This window comes from Triturus cristatus, chromosome 3_1, assembly GCF_964204655.1.
Source record: "Triturus cristatus chromosome 3_1, aTriCri1.1, whole genome shotgun sequence".
Classification (NCBI taxonomy): domain Eukaryota; kingdom Metazoa; phylum Chordata; class Amphibia; order Caudata; family Salamandridae; genus Triturus; species Triturus cristatus.
The window spans coordinates 869,018,370-869,037,207 of NC_140583.1; the positions used below are offsets into that span (position 1 = coordinate 869,018,370).

Sequence of the window (18,838 nt, forward strand, 5' to 3'; positions counted from 1 at the left end):
ATATTTTGTCTTTTATCGGCATGTGTAGGTTTGCTTACATGCTGTTCTGAACTTCATCATCAGCTGTTTTGTAACTTCCCTCCCACTTAAGCTTACTTTCTAAACAAACAAATCTTTCATATGAAAGAACACTATGGGGCGATTACGATAAGGCCCGTAAAGGCTCCGACCTTCGGTCGGCGGCTTTAGGGCTGCATCGTAATGGGCCTGTCGGATTCCTTTCCGACCGCCTCATTTTGATGGAGGTGGTCAGAAAGGAACCCGACCGGTCATTCCGCCTGACTTCCGACTGCGGCCTGTAATCTTAAGGGCAGCTCTTTTCGCCCTTGAGATTACAATGCACGCTTTCTGACATGGTCTCCATGCCAGTGTGTCCGACATGGAAACCATGTTGGAAAGCGTGTTAGGGGACCTCCAGCAGGGCCCCCTTTGGTGCACAGCCTACAGTTGGTGGCTGAAGGGGCACCTATGGTGCCCCTCTGTTGATCCCCGCACCTTGTGGCAGGCACCTGGGACCAGTTGAAAAGAAAGTGGTGGAAGCTGTATAATACTCTCACCTTGGGTGGGGAAAAGAGCACCCACCCGAACGGCGCCGTGCCATCGCCATCCTTTCTCACCCCGGTGAAGCCCTGTACAGGGGTAGACTTCAGTGAGCAACGGGACAGGGTACTCAACCCACAGTGCAGCCGTACAAGAAGAGGGGAAACTGAAAGTGGCTCACCTGCGCCGAAGCTCACACAAGAACAGCACTGACAGGAACGGGCAGAGTTAGAGCCGGTGCTGAGGCCACGCAAGACTCGCCGCGAGTGCTGTATACAAGGAGTTGGGGTAAGGAGGCTGGTAGGCGCTGCGGGCTGTGGACTGCTAGTGGGAGTATATAATGGCTGACGAGCTCGCTGAGTGAAAGACCGAGACCCCAGGATCGAGGCTCGCTCCCAGACGATAAATGCGGCAGACAGTACTGGAACAGGGGGTACCTAGCACACGGCTCACATATCGACCATAGTGCGGCGCAGTCTGATTAACGCCAGACAGACTGGATGGGTGGAGGAGACACTGGGAAACCTGCCCTTGAGATCTTGCCATACCTGGGACTATAAAACTTAGCCGCAGGCTCACACACTGATCGGTCTTCCAGCGCAAATATTAGCAACGCAATATTGCGAAATCAGACCATCTGAACTGTAGAGTGACACTTAGCCACCTGAACTGCAGAGAGACACTTAGCCAGCATACAGTAAAGAGACTCAAAGACAGCCTGGATAGGGCAGAGTGTATAAATAAGTCATGTACAAGCACACAACTAGCAAAAAACCGCTCTGCACCTGAGAATTGGGCTTCCTGCACTGGATACACACTAATCAGACCACAAAAACGAGGGGAAAACCGATAAGCTGCAACCCAAACTCCACTTTGAACAAAAGAAGACAATGGGGAAGCGCTCGGAAGATCAAGACACTGCAGATACTGCAGCTTCTGCCCCAGATGGGGAAGTGAGCGGCAACCTCAAACAAATACTGACATCCATGCTGACCACTTTGTCAAACATAGACAGCAAAATAGATGCGCTAACCTACAGGGTGGACCGCATGTCAGAATGCCTAGACAAATACTCAGAGAGGATTAATATGATGGAGCGCAGATTGTCAGAAGCTGAAGATACGCAACAACAGTCCAGCATGACTCAAGGAAAAATGGAAAAGATCCTGGCGGCCCTCCAAGCAAAGACAGAAGATTTGGAGGCGCGCCCCCGCAATAATTTAAGAATATTGGGAATTGCGGAGACAACACATACAGGAAATGTGGAACGCTATACAGACACCCTGCTAACCAATCTGCTGGGTAGGGAGACTCTCTCAGAAAGCTTTATAATAGAATGAGCGCACTGGTCCCTGGCCCCCTCCACCACCGGGAGCCTGACCGCGACCCATTATTGCAAAGGTACTTAACTACAGAGACCATGATGCTGCGCTGCGAAGGGCACGAGAGCTGGGGACCCTGAGACATGAAGGAGCAGAGATTTCCATTCAGACTGATTTTACACCCCAGGTCCAGGAGGCGAGGAAAAATTCTTAGCAGTGAAAAAGAAGCTACAGGACCATAATATACCCTACGTTAAGCTCTACCCTGTCCGACTCCGAATTACAGACGGAAGGAGGAACAAAGTCTTCACTCACCCCAAAGAAGTGCTTTAATACCTACAGAAGAGAGGTCCCCCAAATGCACAGCAGAAATCACCGCGAGGCGGACCAGATGAACAAGAACAGAATATGGGACCAGAAGATGAGGAATACAGCCAGGCTCACGATTCTCGGAAACGACTGAAAAGGAAGGGATACCGAAAGGAGAAACCAAAGGGACAAAAAATCGAAAACTGGAGAATGCATATAAGTGATGATGTAACTGTTAACCATATGAACACTCAATTTTAAAATTATGGCACATAGAAACTGCTTGGGAGCTATGAAACACAACGAAAGACTCTGTTTAAGTTAGGGAATGCAAAGTCTCCCAAGGCCAAACACCCCCTTCTTTTTCTACAGAGTGACGCACCTATATAATAGGATGTGCGGCCCCCCGTGTATTCCAACACCGGGGGTTCCCGCGAGGCAACTCCCACCCCCATGTGTACTCCACACCAAGTTATTGTTTGTTTTTTGGGATTGTTGGGAGGGTGGCAGAATGGGGACCGATTACCTGCGGATGTCTCCGATGCGATTGGGGCAACGGAGTGGGTGGGAGGAGGCAGGGGGGGAATTTAAAACAACGGTGATGCATATACTGCAGATACAAACACAGGCACATTTGAGTCTGTAATACCGCATGACGGCTTTCCCAGGTCCCACGAAACATGGTTGATACCATGACACACAACACTAGGTCCTTGACATTGCTTACCTGGAATGTTCGCAGCCTTAAGAACCCGCAGAAAATTTGGAAAGTATTTGCCTATCTTGATTGCCACAAAGTGGATGTGGCTTGTATCCAAGAAACCCATCTTACTAAAACCTCAGAACTCAGGGTTGGCTCTCGCTGGGCGTCCACTCGAATAACCTCCTCCTACTCCACATATGCCAGGGGAGTATTAATACTAGTAAAGTGTGGGCTCCCGTTTACGCTACTCAACTCGGTCACAGACGGTGAGGGCCGCTACATTACACTACAAGGTAACTTTGGAGGCACTATTTTGACTATAGTAAACACATATGGCCCAAATATTGATGACCCGATATTTTTTTAACAAATATGGGCTACATTAAGAACACTGTCACTAGCGGAAATAATCTGGAGACGAGATTTTAATACGTGCCTTGACCCTGCAATGGATAGATCAACATGTAATGACAAATATGGCAAGCACGCCGCTTAGGCACTCACGGAAGGAATGGAGGACTGGGGGATGGTGGACCTATGGCGCCTGCAACATCAGAGAAACAGAGAGGTAACCTGTGTCTCCACGACTCATAATACATGGTCTAGAATAGACTACTGGATAGCAACTCGCATAGTAAGAACATGGGTGGTATCTATAGAACATCTGCCTAAGAGCCTATCTGATCATGCACCGGTCTGCCTGAAACTTGCGCTCCCTACACACACCCCTCAACAGTTCACATGGCACCTCCAACCTACAGCAATGCTTGACCAAGTGTTTTGCATGGTACTCAGACAGGCTATCACAGAATATTTTGAACATAATGCTGGAACAGTGGACAGATCCCGAACACTATAGGAAACTCCCAAGGTAACAATTCGAGGATTCTGTATAGCCAAACATGCGGGGATATTGCGAGATATAACAGCTAATTAAGATAGAATAGGACATCAAAACATTAGAAATGGAACACGCAAGAACAAGAGGCGTTCTTGATCACGTTACTTAAGCCAGAGAAAGATCCAATCAGATTTAACTCATATCGCCCGCTATCTCTCATCAATTTGGATGCCAAAATATTAGCAAAAATTATAGCACTAAGGATACAACCTCTAATGCAAAAACTGATCCTACCGGATCAATGTGGGTTTGTTCCAACGAGATCAACAATACATAATCTATGCACCATCTTCGTAATATTCCACCAACTGAATCTGGATCTATCTGCGGCCTTACTGGATGCAGCAAAAGCATTTGACTCTGTGGAGTGGCCATTTATGTTTTCAAAACTGCGCAGGATGGGATTTCCTCAACCATTTCTGCGCTGGATAATACTGCTATACATGGAACCGTGCGCCAGACTCAGGGTAAATGGAAACATGTCAGATTCTATCCGTGGGCAGGTAAACAACCTGGAGCAGGGTGGAAAGAACTAACCCGACCACGTGTACAAGGGGGTTTTGGAGCACCGGATCTACAACTCTACGACTACTGTGCAAAGGCGCAGCATGCACACTACTGGCTACACCCGCATGCACATTTACCTCGCATAGCGATAGAAACCGAAAGTGTTAATCCGACTCCCCTTACGGCTTACTAATTAGAGCCCAGACAACATACACAGAGAGCAGAAATCAACCCTTTACGCTGCATGTCAGCAGCATGGTGTATGTTGACGAAAAGGGCAAACAAACTTCCTATATATGCACCAGCACTTCCCTTGCGCAACCATCCACGTATAACGGTGACGCAAGAAAAAAATATGCTGTGCACTCATACAAATACTCACGTCAAACTGTAATTTACGAATTATACATTTTACATTTATACAACAAGTATATTATACCCCAGTACAATTACATAAATATGGTCTCCGGGAAGAAGACAGATGCACACACAGTGACGCCCAACAAACAGACTTTTTACACATTGCCTGGGCATGCCCACAGATTCAACCCTACTGGCAAGCAGTAACAGATACCCTGACGGAAATGTTTGCTGAGCAGATTCCCAATTCACCCCAAATTTGTTTGCTGGGGATACACAAAATCAAACAGACTAGAAGACGTAAACTGCTTGCTGTGGCATTGCTACTGGCCAAGAGACGAGTGGCTATGAAATGGGGGAGTAGACAGACACCAAACTATAAAACTTGGATCACTGATATGACTTGACATGTTATAGACTAAGATGCTGAGTACGCTGAAACATGTAAAGACTGAATGCTATGAAAATAATATGGTATTCACAACATACTTTTATTGCAGAAGACATGGACTCAAACAAGTGTAATAAGACATGCAAAAGGATAACATAAGAAATGTATGGAATGTATCGTGTGCCCAACCATTAATAAAAATAATTATAAAAATACAAAAATAGACAGCCCCCTGCCTGCACAGTTTCATTGCTGAAAGAGAGGAGAGGTTCATGACCATTTTACGTACCATAATACACTGTGTGCATTGGTGTATGATACAAGTTTGGGAACACTTTTACTGCACAGAATGCATTAGTATAAAAACCCTACATATTCACTATTTTCAGGGACTGTAGGATTATGCGACAATGCAACACCAAATTATGCAGCTGGGTTATCTGAATTATATAGCAAGAAAAGGTAAAGTATATGGCACATTCTCAGGCTGTTTTATATTGTTTCATTTGAACTAGAAATACAAATTTTGATGCACACTGTGCATAAAAGAATGTGGCATGTATGATAAATCCATGCATATTCAGTACACACCACAACGACAAAATCGCATTTCGCTGGCCCTCAAAATTGTCCTCTGTTTTATGAAGAACCTATTCACAAATGTTAAACAAAACCTAAACATCCTAAATGCAATGAGTGCCCATTGTTAGTGGCACCTTGAAGAGAATAGCTTCAACCATATCGCTGTTCTGCATAGAGACTGTGGGCTCGATTACAATATTGGTCGGAGTTGCTTCCAACCAGGGCCGTTTCTATCATTAGGCAAGACTAGTGCTGCCGCCTATGCTGGCAAAAGGGGGAAGGCGGCAAAAAACATGAGTTTGGGAATCCCTTTGAATGGCCTTCGACCTCGAAAGCGCATTGGGTAGCGCCTTCTACAATTCGACGTGACGTGCCTTACGTTCGGCGCCACGAGCTGGGGCCATGCAAGCTGATTTCCGACTTCCGATTTGCTCTCGACCTGATCGGAGTCGGCCCTCTGTCTGTGCTCGCACAGTCGCACCCTGTGCTGACCCCAAGGTGCATGCCCGCTTCTAGGAGCATCCGTTCTTCAGTGAGAGGTAATAGGGAATATGGGAAAATAATGTAACTTATCATTAGGGGTGGGTTTGTAGCGACCAAAACAGACATCATTTGTTCTATTTTTAGCAACCACCTCTTGAAGGACCACATGGAGCAAAATCCATTGTGGCAAAATCATGGAGCTTACCTCACAATGACCATGGAAAATGTTCGCCATTGACCAGCACTGTATATAGGTTAATTCTGATTTGAATTTCATGTCGACAAAAGTTGAAGATTGCATTAAAATATTTGAATATAGTGAATTTATATTTTGAATGAATCGGGCAAGAATACATTTGCTTACATTTTCATGAACTAATAACTGTGTGGTTCACAAATTCATGAAGTCTGTATTGTCGGACACCATGAGACTACTCCCAGCATAGGGAGCAGATATAATTTTCTTGTTGTATGTACATAGACGGAGCACATTCCCCGGTTGTACTAAAGTCAATTTCTAAGATTAACAGTTAATTTTATAAGATAATCAGAGTGTGCATTTGGAACAATATATGATTAAAACTTTGAAAAGTAGCACATTGGAGGTTAATTTCATTAGGCAATGTCCATCAGTGCCTAATCCAGGACTATCATATCCAGCTGTTTCATTGCAAGATCTGGCCTGTTCCAGTCTGGCGATCCCAACCCCCTGACCTTGGGGTGGCCGTACTGCTCCCAGCATTGGATCCAAGTGGATCACTGTGCTCACTCAGACATGCTTGCCTGGATCAGTTGGCCCTTCTTACACATTGCACAGATTCCTGCCTAGGATGGGGATGAATGGTGCAATTGAGCTATTGTTGGTCAGATTGAAGCAAAAGAAGTGAGAGAAGTCTAATAAACAAAAGCGGTTACCCTCATGCGCTCTACACCGGTGGCAACATGTCCACCATGATCAGTAAAAATAAAGACTGCCATAGAGGAACACAGCTGATGGCCCATTTAGTTTATGGTAGCAACTGCCATCTTTGAAGACCGGATGTCCAGTGATCTCCTGACAAGAAGCAGTCTTCTAAAAAAGCAGTAGTTCTACATGCAGTTTCTTTGCATCAAGGTGGCATGACTGACCTGTCTCTCCTCATAAACTCACTTTTTCAAAGACATTTGATCTTCCTGATGCTCAACTGAACCTGTATGTGAGTGAAACCAGTCAAAAACCTGCTTTGGGGCTCCCAAACACCATCCCTTTTTTCTGACGTTCAGTGAAGTTTCTGTCCTGTTCGCTCTTCCTATGTAGGTGCATACCAGAAGGGACTGTTGGGAAATTGCTCGTTCAGCTTGCCAAATTAAATACAATGTCTTGGTTGGTTGCATCACTACATAAGCCCTTGCATTCTACCAGTTAGATCCTGACAAAAAGTATATAGAATCTTAGGATGCAAGGATGACTAGTTTGTTCTGCTGGTTGGTAAACAAATACATGTCTCTCTTTGGAAGGAGAATGGGTTAATTTGTTGGGAAGGGGGCAGCGAGGGAGTGAAAAGAAAGTGAGTGCGACTGGGTTGTGCCCATGGGTGGCAGTGGAGTTGCCAACTAGATGTGAAGCGGAGGAAGTCTTTTTTGCTAGAAAAGGATGGTTATGGTGTAAATTCCTAGAGGCTTTTGGATTGAATGGGTTGTGGCTGCAGACTGTATTGGGGTTGAGAATTTAGAGACTGTGCAAACTTGTATGGATTCTCGAGACACATCTTGAGGATGAAGAAGGAAGGTAACTTCAAGTTCTGATGTCAATGGTTTTCTGGCAGTATGGCACCATCCAGTCTTTCTTCCATCACACTATCATTGATGCTGCAAAAGCCTGCTGTGTATTTAGGATGATGAGTGAAGAACTGTAGGAATCCATTTTAAGAATGCTCTTTTATGAGAGATTACTTTATCACTTTCCCACCTCATTGGGTTGTGTCCAAGGTTCTAGTTTATGATGCGGCGACGCAAGGTATCACCTTAACGAGCGTTTGGTAATTACTACCCAGGTGGTGGACAATGATCCAGTCTTGTATGCATGACCAGTGAGGGTGAAGTGTCAGACTGGTTCCGTCTTTTTGTATTTTTTACCTGTGATGCTCTATTACTTGGCCAGGATGAGCGTTTATCACTGGTGGTGATGCCTGAAACCAATCACAAGACACCCCATACTCAATAAGATTGAAGTACATCTAGTGATTGTGTGTGTCATGTGTATGTCTTCAGGCAAAACAATTTGTATGGTCGCTCTAGATTTCCACCCTCTGTCCCAGCTATACTGATCACCTAGTTAACTGTGGACGTTATGTACTCTGCTTCATTTGTTAGCTACGGGTACCTCGGTGCGAGGCATTGGTCTTGTATCCTGAGAAATATCAGGTGTTACGAAAGATCAGTTGGCCAATTGTTCGTTCAGTGCTTGAAACAGTTCGTAGGTGGCCATCTTTTTTTCTGGCTTGGGGATCATTTAATTGGCTGAGACTGGATGACGTTTATTAGTCTAGTGATCGATTAGTTCAAGAAGCTGCAGGAATTGGCACTGGTCCTTGCCCACCAGATGGTCGGGATGTGCTCCGGTGGCACCTGCTATCCCTGGCAGCACTTCCTGGATCTAGTTCTAGAAGACTTCAGCAACACTGGGGTTGCAGAAACGTTGGCATTTGTGTCACCTAATGGCAACTTGAGTTGAGAATATTGTCATGTACCAAGAATCTTGATCTAGCAGAAGCTAGTAAGATCCAGAATTGAAGTAAAAGTTTGAGAACTATCTCTACCTGTTGACTTTAGCCACAAGATCATCTACTGTGGTGGTGTCGCGGCACTCTTTTTTTGATTGCTTGGTTAGCGAGGTTTATATCTAATGCATTAATTCTTCTGGCCTGGATGACAGGGGGAGAGAGTGATGGTAGTAAAAGGGAGGGGGCGGCATTTTTCAATTCTCGCCTAGGGTATCAAAACACCTAGAAACGGCCCTGCCTCCAACGACACCGTCCCAGTCTCTGGACCGACTGACCTCCGGTCGGCGGTCCCGACACCACAATTACAATGCAACTACACATGGTGATATATAGTTTGTTTATGTATAATTAATAATGATTCTCATAGTGGCAGGCACCACAAGGTGCCTGCCACACGCTGCAGAGATTAACAGGGGGGCACCATAGGTGCCCCCTCGCTCGTCCCCCAACTGGAGGCTGTAAGAAGAAAGGGGTCCTGCTAGGGGCCCCCAAATTCGCTTTCGGACATACTTTACATGTCGGAACGCCCAGCATGGAAAGTCTGTGGGAAACTGAGCATCGTAATCCCTGCAGCGGAAATGCCATTCATCGGGATTATGGGCCAGTTTCCGACTGGCCAAAAGGATACAGCTGGAATGACCAGCCGGTTTCAATTCCGACCGCCAAAATTATAATTAGCCGGTCAGAACTGAAACCGCGATGAGGCCTCATCGTAATCAGGCCCTTAGTTGATTAACAAAGAACAATGCAAAGGGCACTTTTTTCCAAGATTCTACATTTTTAACCACATATGTAAGTACGGTTCTCTTCTTTTTACTCTTCACTGAGAATTTTCAATAAATACTGAAAGACACAGCTTTTCACCCGAAAACAAAATCTAATACAAAAAAATACATTACTGGTAACGGTTAAAACCGCATATGGTTTATGTCACCACAATATTTTTTGACGACATTTGATCATTTTACATTATATGTGTCCTATATATATATTTGAAGATAAATCTTTGTTTGTGAAACTGGACGATTAATAGTCTGGATTTCTCAAAAATGAAACCTCTTCATGCTCAACCCATGCACCATTTTAAATGCCAATTTCTCAAAAACTACCAAACAAATTCACACTAAACCAAGTAAAGGCACTTCCTTAAGTAAAGTTCCACCTTCATGACAAATGTGGATCAATTTCGTTCAGGTATTTTGTTTGTACCAAAAATCAAAAACTCCTCCCCCCTCATTTGCTTGGACTCTGCTTGATGTATCTGAATGAAACGTGCCACAAAGAACCTAAAGTGGATGTACTTCATAGGCATGGCCTTTGAGACAGCTTTAGCTGGCTCACCAGACTATTGTTTTTCAAAAAGCTTAGCAAATATTATACATTCACATAGGGACTATTTGAAGCAGGTTCATTGGTCAGTTAAACATTTTGTTCCATCCACTTTAGCATGCAGCATGGGACAACGCGTAGGTCCACTGTACCCCTAGGCTCCCTTCACTTTGAGTCAGTGCACAAAGCCTGTGCATATTGCTCATATCCGCCTAAAAATAGTTCCTTCCTCTTCAGTGACAAAGCTGGTTAAAGTGTGCATTTTTATAGATTTTTTATTTTTTTTAACATTAAACACCAGCCGCTTTCCGTTATGTCATCAAGTAGGCCATTTAACATGACATCATTTATGTAATATGTGAGGTTATAAGCAGTGCATGGCAGGAGCACAAATTATACTTAGCTCAGTAAACTATAACCATTGGATTTCAACATTTTATTTGGTTTTTAAAAGTTAGTTTTATCTTAACAACACCCAACTATAACACCACTTCAACCTATGTATTTTCTGTGACAAGAATATATATATATACATTCCATAGGAAAAGCATTTTTTGATTTGCCAAAAACTTTGGCGTTGTTTGAAGAATCTTCGCGAAATTCTCCAAAAAAAGGTCTATCCCGGTCAGCTCCTATCCTGAAAGCTTGGGGGTGATTTGTCAAGTGGGGGCTGAGAAAAAAGGGGGTCCCAAAACGCGTTTTCCCCATGTTATTTGCCATAGGAAATTTTAAGACAGGCTACAGCCCAAACTGCTGAACGGAATTACCCCAGATTTTGCAAAAAGGTAGTGCTTGGTTCAGAAAGCGACCTTTTTTATAAATGGTGTAAATCCGTGCAGCAGTTGCTCAGAAATTAAGAAAATAAGAGTCAAAAAATCAATTTCCCATAGGAAACTTTAGGCAAGGCTACAGCCCGATCTGCTGAACGGAATTACCCTAAATTTGGCAAAAAGGCAGTGCTTGGTTCAAAAAGAGACCTTTTTTTAAATGGTGTAAATCCATTCAGTAGTTGTTGAGAAAATCAAAAATAAAAGTTTAGAAATCTATGGCCGCGGAGGGTTCGCAAACCCTCCCGACCACAAGCTTTATTCTAATTGGCTGTCAACACGCCAAACCAGGAAGTGTTGGCAGCCATCTTGTGACTCGGTAGAACCGAGTCACAAGAAAACTGAAAAACAAAGGTGAAAAAAAGAAAAGGGGGCAGGGTAGAAATACCCTGACCCCCTAGGCCTGCTCAGTGGGTCCCACAAGAACCCCCAGGGCCAAAAAAAGCATTTTTTTAAAAAAAAAATCGGCGAAATTTGCACTGGGGTTGCGAATCCCACCGAAATTTTTACAAAAATGAAGCACGGGCTCCCGCGCTCCATTTAATTGAGGCCCCCGGGTGGGCCAGGTCCCGCGGGCATTTGCAACAAATATATGCGGGGTCCACAGGGGCACCCGCAGCCCCAGGGGCTTCTTTTTAATGTGTGGGGGGCCTCCAAGGACCTTCCAAGCCCCAGGGACCGCCACCCCTGGGGCTTTCATTAGTTATTCACGGGGGGCACACGGCCCCCCGCTGCCCCGGAGACATCCACCTCCCTGGGGCACTAAGAGCCCCAGGGACCACCACCTACCTGGGGCAGTGCAGCAGTTGGGAGGGGCCACCCTCCAGGAGCCCTTGATGGTCCTGGGGACTGCCACGCCCTAGGGCTGGCTCCTGTAGTGTCCCGGGATGCCCACCCCCGGCACACTGCTGTTTGCTGTCATAGCAAACACTGGTTTGGATTTTGTAAGTGAGAGGTTTCCTGCTCTTGCTTACAAAAGCCAAACCAGATTGCTTTTCCACAAGGGAAGCTGCATGTTAGCAGCTCCCCATGTGGAAAAACAAAGCCAGCTCCTGCAGGACGCGGGGAGCCGGTGGGACCGTGGGGGTATTGGGGCTCCCCCCACGGTCCCGAATGGATAGGGCCAGTCCCGGGGGATGGGGTCCCTGGGGCCAGAAGTGCCCAGGAGGGGGGCCACGTGGCACCCCTCCATCAATCAATAAAAAAAAAAAATGATTTAAATGATGCACAACCCCGGGGAATGGGGTCCCCGGGGTCACTTGAGGCCTAAGGAGGGGGCCACGCAGCCCCCCCTCCTTTAATAATAATTTTTTTTTTTAATCAAAATGTGGCCACGCCCCGGGGGATGGGGTCCCTGGGGCCAAAATTGGCCTCGGGAGGGGGGCTGCGCTGCCCCTTCCCATTTTTGTTTAGAATTTCTTTTTTTTTAAAAGCAGGCCCTGGGGAATGGGTCCCCTGGGCCCCAGTTAATGTACAAGGAGGGGGGCCACACAGCCCCCCTTGTAAAATAAAATAAAAGAGCTGGCATCGTGGCGGAGGCCCCGCCCCCTATCTGCAGCACTCAGCAAACGCGCCCCCTGGCATGTTGTAACAGGATTCAAGGGGACTTAATCCCCTAACCCAAAATGTGCCACAGGGCGCGTTTGCACACTTGTCACATCAGGCCCCGCCCCCTCCCAGCACCACTGTGCAAACGCGCCCCGTGGTGCATTTTAAGTTGGGGGGGATTAATTCCCCTTCAATCCTGAAGGTCCCTGGGAGCCAACTAGCCCACCAGGTACCTCCAGTAAGCTGCAGAGAGGTGGTCCAAGGCCACGCCTCTTTTTACACCTCATTGTAACGCAGCTCTGTGGCACTTACTGGAGATACCTGGTGGGCTAGTTGGACCCAAGAGACCCTCAGGATTTAAGGGGACTTAAATCTCCCAGCCAGCACCATGTACTTATCCAATCACTGCGCCAAAACCCAAGTACTTATAAAATCACCATGCACTCTCCTTGTAGCACTCTAGTCACCCAGTCACTACTCATGTACTCATGCAATGACCCAGGCATTAACTCAGGGCAAATACAGAGGAGGTCATGCTGATCACAGGGGTACCCCAACGCATAGTGTTCCCTAGTGTATATAGGGGTTTTCACTGTATTCTAAGTGTCTTTTTCAGAATAGCACTGGCTCTAGGCCTGGTTAGTCAGAGTCAATTACCACTAGTACCCATCAGCAAAAGGTTGGGTGCACAGGAGGACTTTCTGCTCCTCTGTTGGTTCTTTCTGCGCATCTCTTCTTCCTGCACTTTTGTTCGTCTTTCTGGACTTCTTGCTTCTTTCTGCATTTGTCTTGCTTCTTTCTGTGCTTTTCTTCCTCTTTCTTCACGTCTTATCTTTATAGGCATAGTTAGAAATTAGCATTTAAAAAACCTTTGAAATTCACTGAAAAAAACATAGGTTTGAGGGACGTTATAGTTCGAAATTTTCATTAAAAAAACCTTTGATATTCACTGAAAAAACCATAGGTTTCAGGGACGTTATAGTTTGAAATTAGCATTTAAAAAACCTTAGAAATTCACTGAAAAAACCATACGTTTCAGGGACATTATAGTTAGTTGGAGATTTCACTCGTACAATCCCATAGAAATTCGGCCGTTATAGTTAATAGACCTAACTATAACTAACTATAACTCGCGCCCCCGCAATGCACTGCTGATGACGTCACATATTACATCACTCATGACATGCTCAGTGACATCACTGATGACATATCAAATGACATCACTGATGACATTATCCACGTGATCCTCTGATGCACCTCCTCATACCCTAATAAAACTTTTCATACACCCACTCTAAAACACAGACCACCAATATTGAAAACATAGATAGACCAATTGCAGTTAGTACATACCTGTTCAGTGATTCATACATCTACACACACATCCACCCACTAACCCATACAGTCACTCATACACACAGTCATTCATCTATACAGCCACTGATATATCCACTCATACACCCATATAGACACTCACACACTGCCACTCACCCAAAGAATTACTCATACACCTGGTCAGTCATGCAAAGAAACTATCACACACCCATTTCCTTGCTTATACAGTCATACACACACTACCACACTTATTTATATAGATACTAACACATACTTACTCTCTTAAACAATCACTGATAGAAACACTCACTTATCCATACAGATAATCTTGCAATCAGTCACTCTCACATATAGTCATTTATATACTCCAACACTGACATATACTGCTTTAAAACATATGTAGTTACTCACACATGCACCACTGAGGCATCCATTCACTCACCAACACACCCATACACACACCCACCCACCCATACAGCTGTTTCCATGTGCACTCTCGAACCTATTCACCCAGTGAAACAATCACTCACATATCTATGCACAGAGTCACACACACACACACACCCACCCACAAAGACACTCAGGCACCCATACAGATACCCAGACAACCAATAAATAACCCATATAGACACTCATGTAGCTACTCACCAAGTCATGCAGCCGCTTACACACCAACTAACAGACTGATAAAGACATTCACACAGTTTAGTCTCTAACCCATGCATTCAGTAAGACACATTTAATCACTCACTTACACAGTCAGTCACACACCTACTAAATCATCCGTTCAGACACTCATACACCCACTCATACTTCAATACACCTTGGCATATATATATAAAAAACATAGTTTTTATACTTTACAGAAACACACATTCACTGGATGATGTCATTTGTGATGTCATCAGTGATGTCACTGAGCATGTCATGAGTGATGTAATATGTGACGTCATCAGAAGTGCATTGCGGGCGCATGAGTTATAGTTAGGTCTACTAACTATAACGGCTGAATTGCTATGATTTTGTATGAGTGAAATCTCCAACTAACTATAACGTCCCTGAAACCTATGATTTTTTCAGTGAATTTCTAAGGTTTTTTAAATGCTAATTTCTAACTATAATGTCCCTGAAACCTATGTTTTTTTCAGTGAATTATATACATTTATATAGAGAAAGAGAGAGAGAGAGACAGAGAGAGAGAGAGAGAGAGGGAGAAATAGCCAGTACTGGATACAGACTAGCCATCTTCATTGAAAATGTTTTTTGGGAGGGTGGCTAATCTATTTAAACCTATGGTGAGATCTTCTTGGCCCAGACAGCACGTTTAAATATTGTAGCAATCCAAGAGAGTGCTATCTGACTATGGACATGTGGGTGGAGTCCCAGCAATGCAAAGCCTTCCAATACTCTACCTCTCCCAGGACAAATAAAGAGGAGATAGGCTTGACACACGTAGTCAGAGGAACCGAAGATATTTGCTCTAGACTTGCACTTGACCACTTCCTGACGAGTCAAACAAAGCCAAGGCTGGTGGCAATCACATAAATGTCATTTGCATTCTCGACATGATATCTAGCACACTTTACTTCCTTCCAGCGACCCCAATGGAACTAGTGTATGGATGAGTAGAAGAGTTGATGTAGACTGTTGTTGATTTATAGTTAATATCCCTCAAGTTCTCAAAGTGGTATTTGTTAATAAATTAGATTATTACATATCCTCTACTGTGATCCAACCCCCCAAAAAGCCCTGGCACTCATCACCCCATCTCGCCTTGATACAAGCAATAAAAAGCGTCAGTAGGCAGTACGTCTAGTTGCATCACCAAAATAATTTGATCATCCTGCTAAATCTTATATGTCTAGAGGGTGTGTAAATTTCACCTTAAGAAACATTTGGTTGTGTATACCAAGAAGACAGCAATTAGACTTTGAAGCGAAGAGACTGAAAAAAACAGTGACTTACAGATCTTCCTGTGTTTTACTGACATCATCAACACCCAAGTGCGGCCCAACTGTACAATGTAGAGTCCAGGAATTACCCAGCCCTCGTGCCTCAGAGGAAATCGTAGAAATCAATAGTCCTGTCGAGTTTTTTTGAACTCCCAGATACAGTCCATTATATATGGTTCAAGTCTATCCACATTATTTCTTATCTGAATATCATCTTGCACTTCACCAGGGGACAATGTGATGTATACAGCATATATTTTTGCTATATTTGGTTTGAGGATAATTGCCTGGAGTAGTCTGCAGCAACTGTGCCTTTTGACAGTGGTTAATTTTAATTCAAATAAGACATTAACTCGAGTGACTGTGATGAAACTGGCAATTTGCTTGCTTGTGCTACCGATTAGTGAGGTGACTTGTGCTTATCAGGGTACGTAGGTACAAAGAGCAACTTACAAACTATAATGAGCAGAGGACTGAGAGAGGAGATAGATTCTGTAATGAAAGAGAAAACATTGATGTTTTTACCAATTTGTTTGTAAATTAGTGCTGTTTGGGCCCGTTTAGAAAAATCCCTTGTAAAAACTCCCCTAAACAGAAATTGACTGGGATTGTCTTGTTGACATTTGTGGTTGGTCACCGGACCATTGGGGGTCTTCCAGATTTCTCTCATAACATGCAAGTACCTTTACTATACTACTTCTCGCTCCCGGTACTCAAAGGAAATGTATACCAGTTTTTCTGGATTGAGGGGTTTGTTTAACCTTACTGAAATTCAGTATAGTGTTTTATGTTTGTAATGAGAATAGCAGAATATATGTTAACTTATTGTCATAGTTGCAATGGGTTTACTGATAACTGTTTCGCATGGAGGGCAGAAATGGATTAATTGGAGAGCTGCTGAAAGGCAGGACATGACACATTTGCCTCCGGCAGCAAACAGAAAATATGCCAAGCTTGACCTCCACACAACACATTTTAGATTTGTCTTGTAACAGGAGTGCCGCAGTCATCACATACTCATGGCAATGCTATCAAATCATTTGTTTTCAAATTGCGGTTTCATTTAAAGCCCTTGGGGTGTTTTCTCTATTCAGCTTGCACGTCACTCTTTCTGCTTGCATTTGTACTTTTTACATTCAAAGACACATTGTCTCTCTTTTGGAAAAGTTATAAAGACCTGAGGTCTGCTGCCCTTGCAAAGGCCTAACTCCCCCTGCTGCCCTATAGAACAACTCCCAGGTCGAATGAAAGGCATCAATAATTTGCCTTTTTTTCAGAGCACAGGTTTCTCATGGTTTTAAAATTTCTCTTACGCCTTTTTAGATCTCGCTGAGCCCAGCTCGGAGAGACATTTTGTATGTGCGCTTTTTTAAGTGCTGCTTGCTTTCACAGCGATCGTGATCGCGATAATGTCATAATTACTGCACCCGCGCTTTACTTTTAACATTAAAAGTAAAGCGCGGGTGCCGCGATTATACCAAAAGTAAAGTAATAGAAAAAACATCTATTTCTTTACTTTTGGTATAATCGCGGCACCCGCGCTTTACTTTTAACGTTAAAAGTAAAGCGCGGGTGCCGCGAATATACCAAAAGTAAAGAAATAGATGTTTTTTCTATTACTTTACTTTTGGTATAATCGCGGCACCCGCGCTTTACTTTTAATGTTAAAAGTAAAGCGCGGGTGCCGCGGCTGCCTGGTTTCCCTTGTTCTCACTGCTTTCTCCTCGCTTCCTCCCCTCCCCCGTCTTTTGTGTGCTTTCTCTTTTCACCCTTTTTGTGCAGCCGCCCCACGCAACTCCGGGCCACCACCTCACTTCCGGAATTCCGAAGGGCTCTCAACACCTGGCTGTTCCAATGAGCCTTTGAGACCTCCTAGCGCCTGGAAACCCTGTTGTGCTTTACAAATCCTGATTGGTTGGATCCCCGAACTCCAAAGCGTACCAGGCCAGACACAACATGTACTATTTTTCATGTACTCGTCTGCAGTGGAGACAAAATTATCTATCATTTAACACTCGCAAGTGTCTGCAAAGTGACATACCAGCTGAACAAAAACACCTCTAAATATAGAACATGCATGGCGTAGTTGCCACCTCGATCTGCCGTTCAGAAAGTATGGGGCGCTGTGAAGAAAAAGTAGAGTTAGGAAGGTTTGTTTTCACTACTTTACTTAGACGTGACTGGAGTTATTACACCGCTGCTTCTGTTTTTAGTCTGTAAACATACATGTCAAGGTGCTGTATGAGGGGGGTCCTTCCGTGGGAGTGTCGGGCGCAGAACAGCTGCAGGGTCTACTGATAAGGTCATTTGAAGTCCTTTTTGCTTGAATAAGGTGGTATACGTCATTCTTCAAAAAATAGAAAATCAGCCTGAGGCCCAAACGCGGTCTTTTTTAGAAGAATGCACGACTCTTGCGCCTAAAACGGAGAACATGTGAACCAAAATCTTTACGAATAAGGAAAGTTGTTAACAAGTCGCCAATGTCAATGAGCTGAGCTCGATGCCAAGTTTCCGGCCCTGTAACCGGGAGATGTAAATTCAAATGACGGCCTTGGCTGAACTCTATTATTAGTTTGGGCACAAAAATGACATTTTGCGAGCAAGGCCTGCTGGGACACTTCCTGTAACTCTGGCGAGGAGTCGCTTCTTTCCAGAAAGCGGTTTACAGTTTACCATTCTAGTGCTCCCTTACGTGTTTCTTGCAGTGGGACGTAGTCTTGAATGAAGACATTGATGTATGCCCCCAGCTATTCTAAAATGCAGCCGCAACCAGATAGAATCGGTCTACCCGGAGGATGGTTAGCATCTTTATGCACTTTGGATGAAGTGTTCAGGACAGGAATGTGTGGATTCTCAGTATTCAAAAACGTGAACTCCTTTTCAAGAAAAACAAGCATTACAAATGCAATAGGTCTCGCCTTTCATCAAGTTAAAGCCATTTGCTTTGCTATACAATACCATTAGCAAAGCTAATGGTTTTAACTTAA

The 18,838-nt window shown here is 44.4% G+C and overlaps 1 protein-coding gene across 4 annotated transcripts in view; it reads right to left on the reverse strand.

Moving 5' to 3' along the window:
* MYO3B (myosin IIIB) overlaps positions 1–18,838 on the reverse strand; it is a 2,253,613-nt gene that overhangs the window by 1,269,983 nt on the left and 964,792 nt on the right. The window lies entirely within an intron of this gene.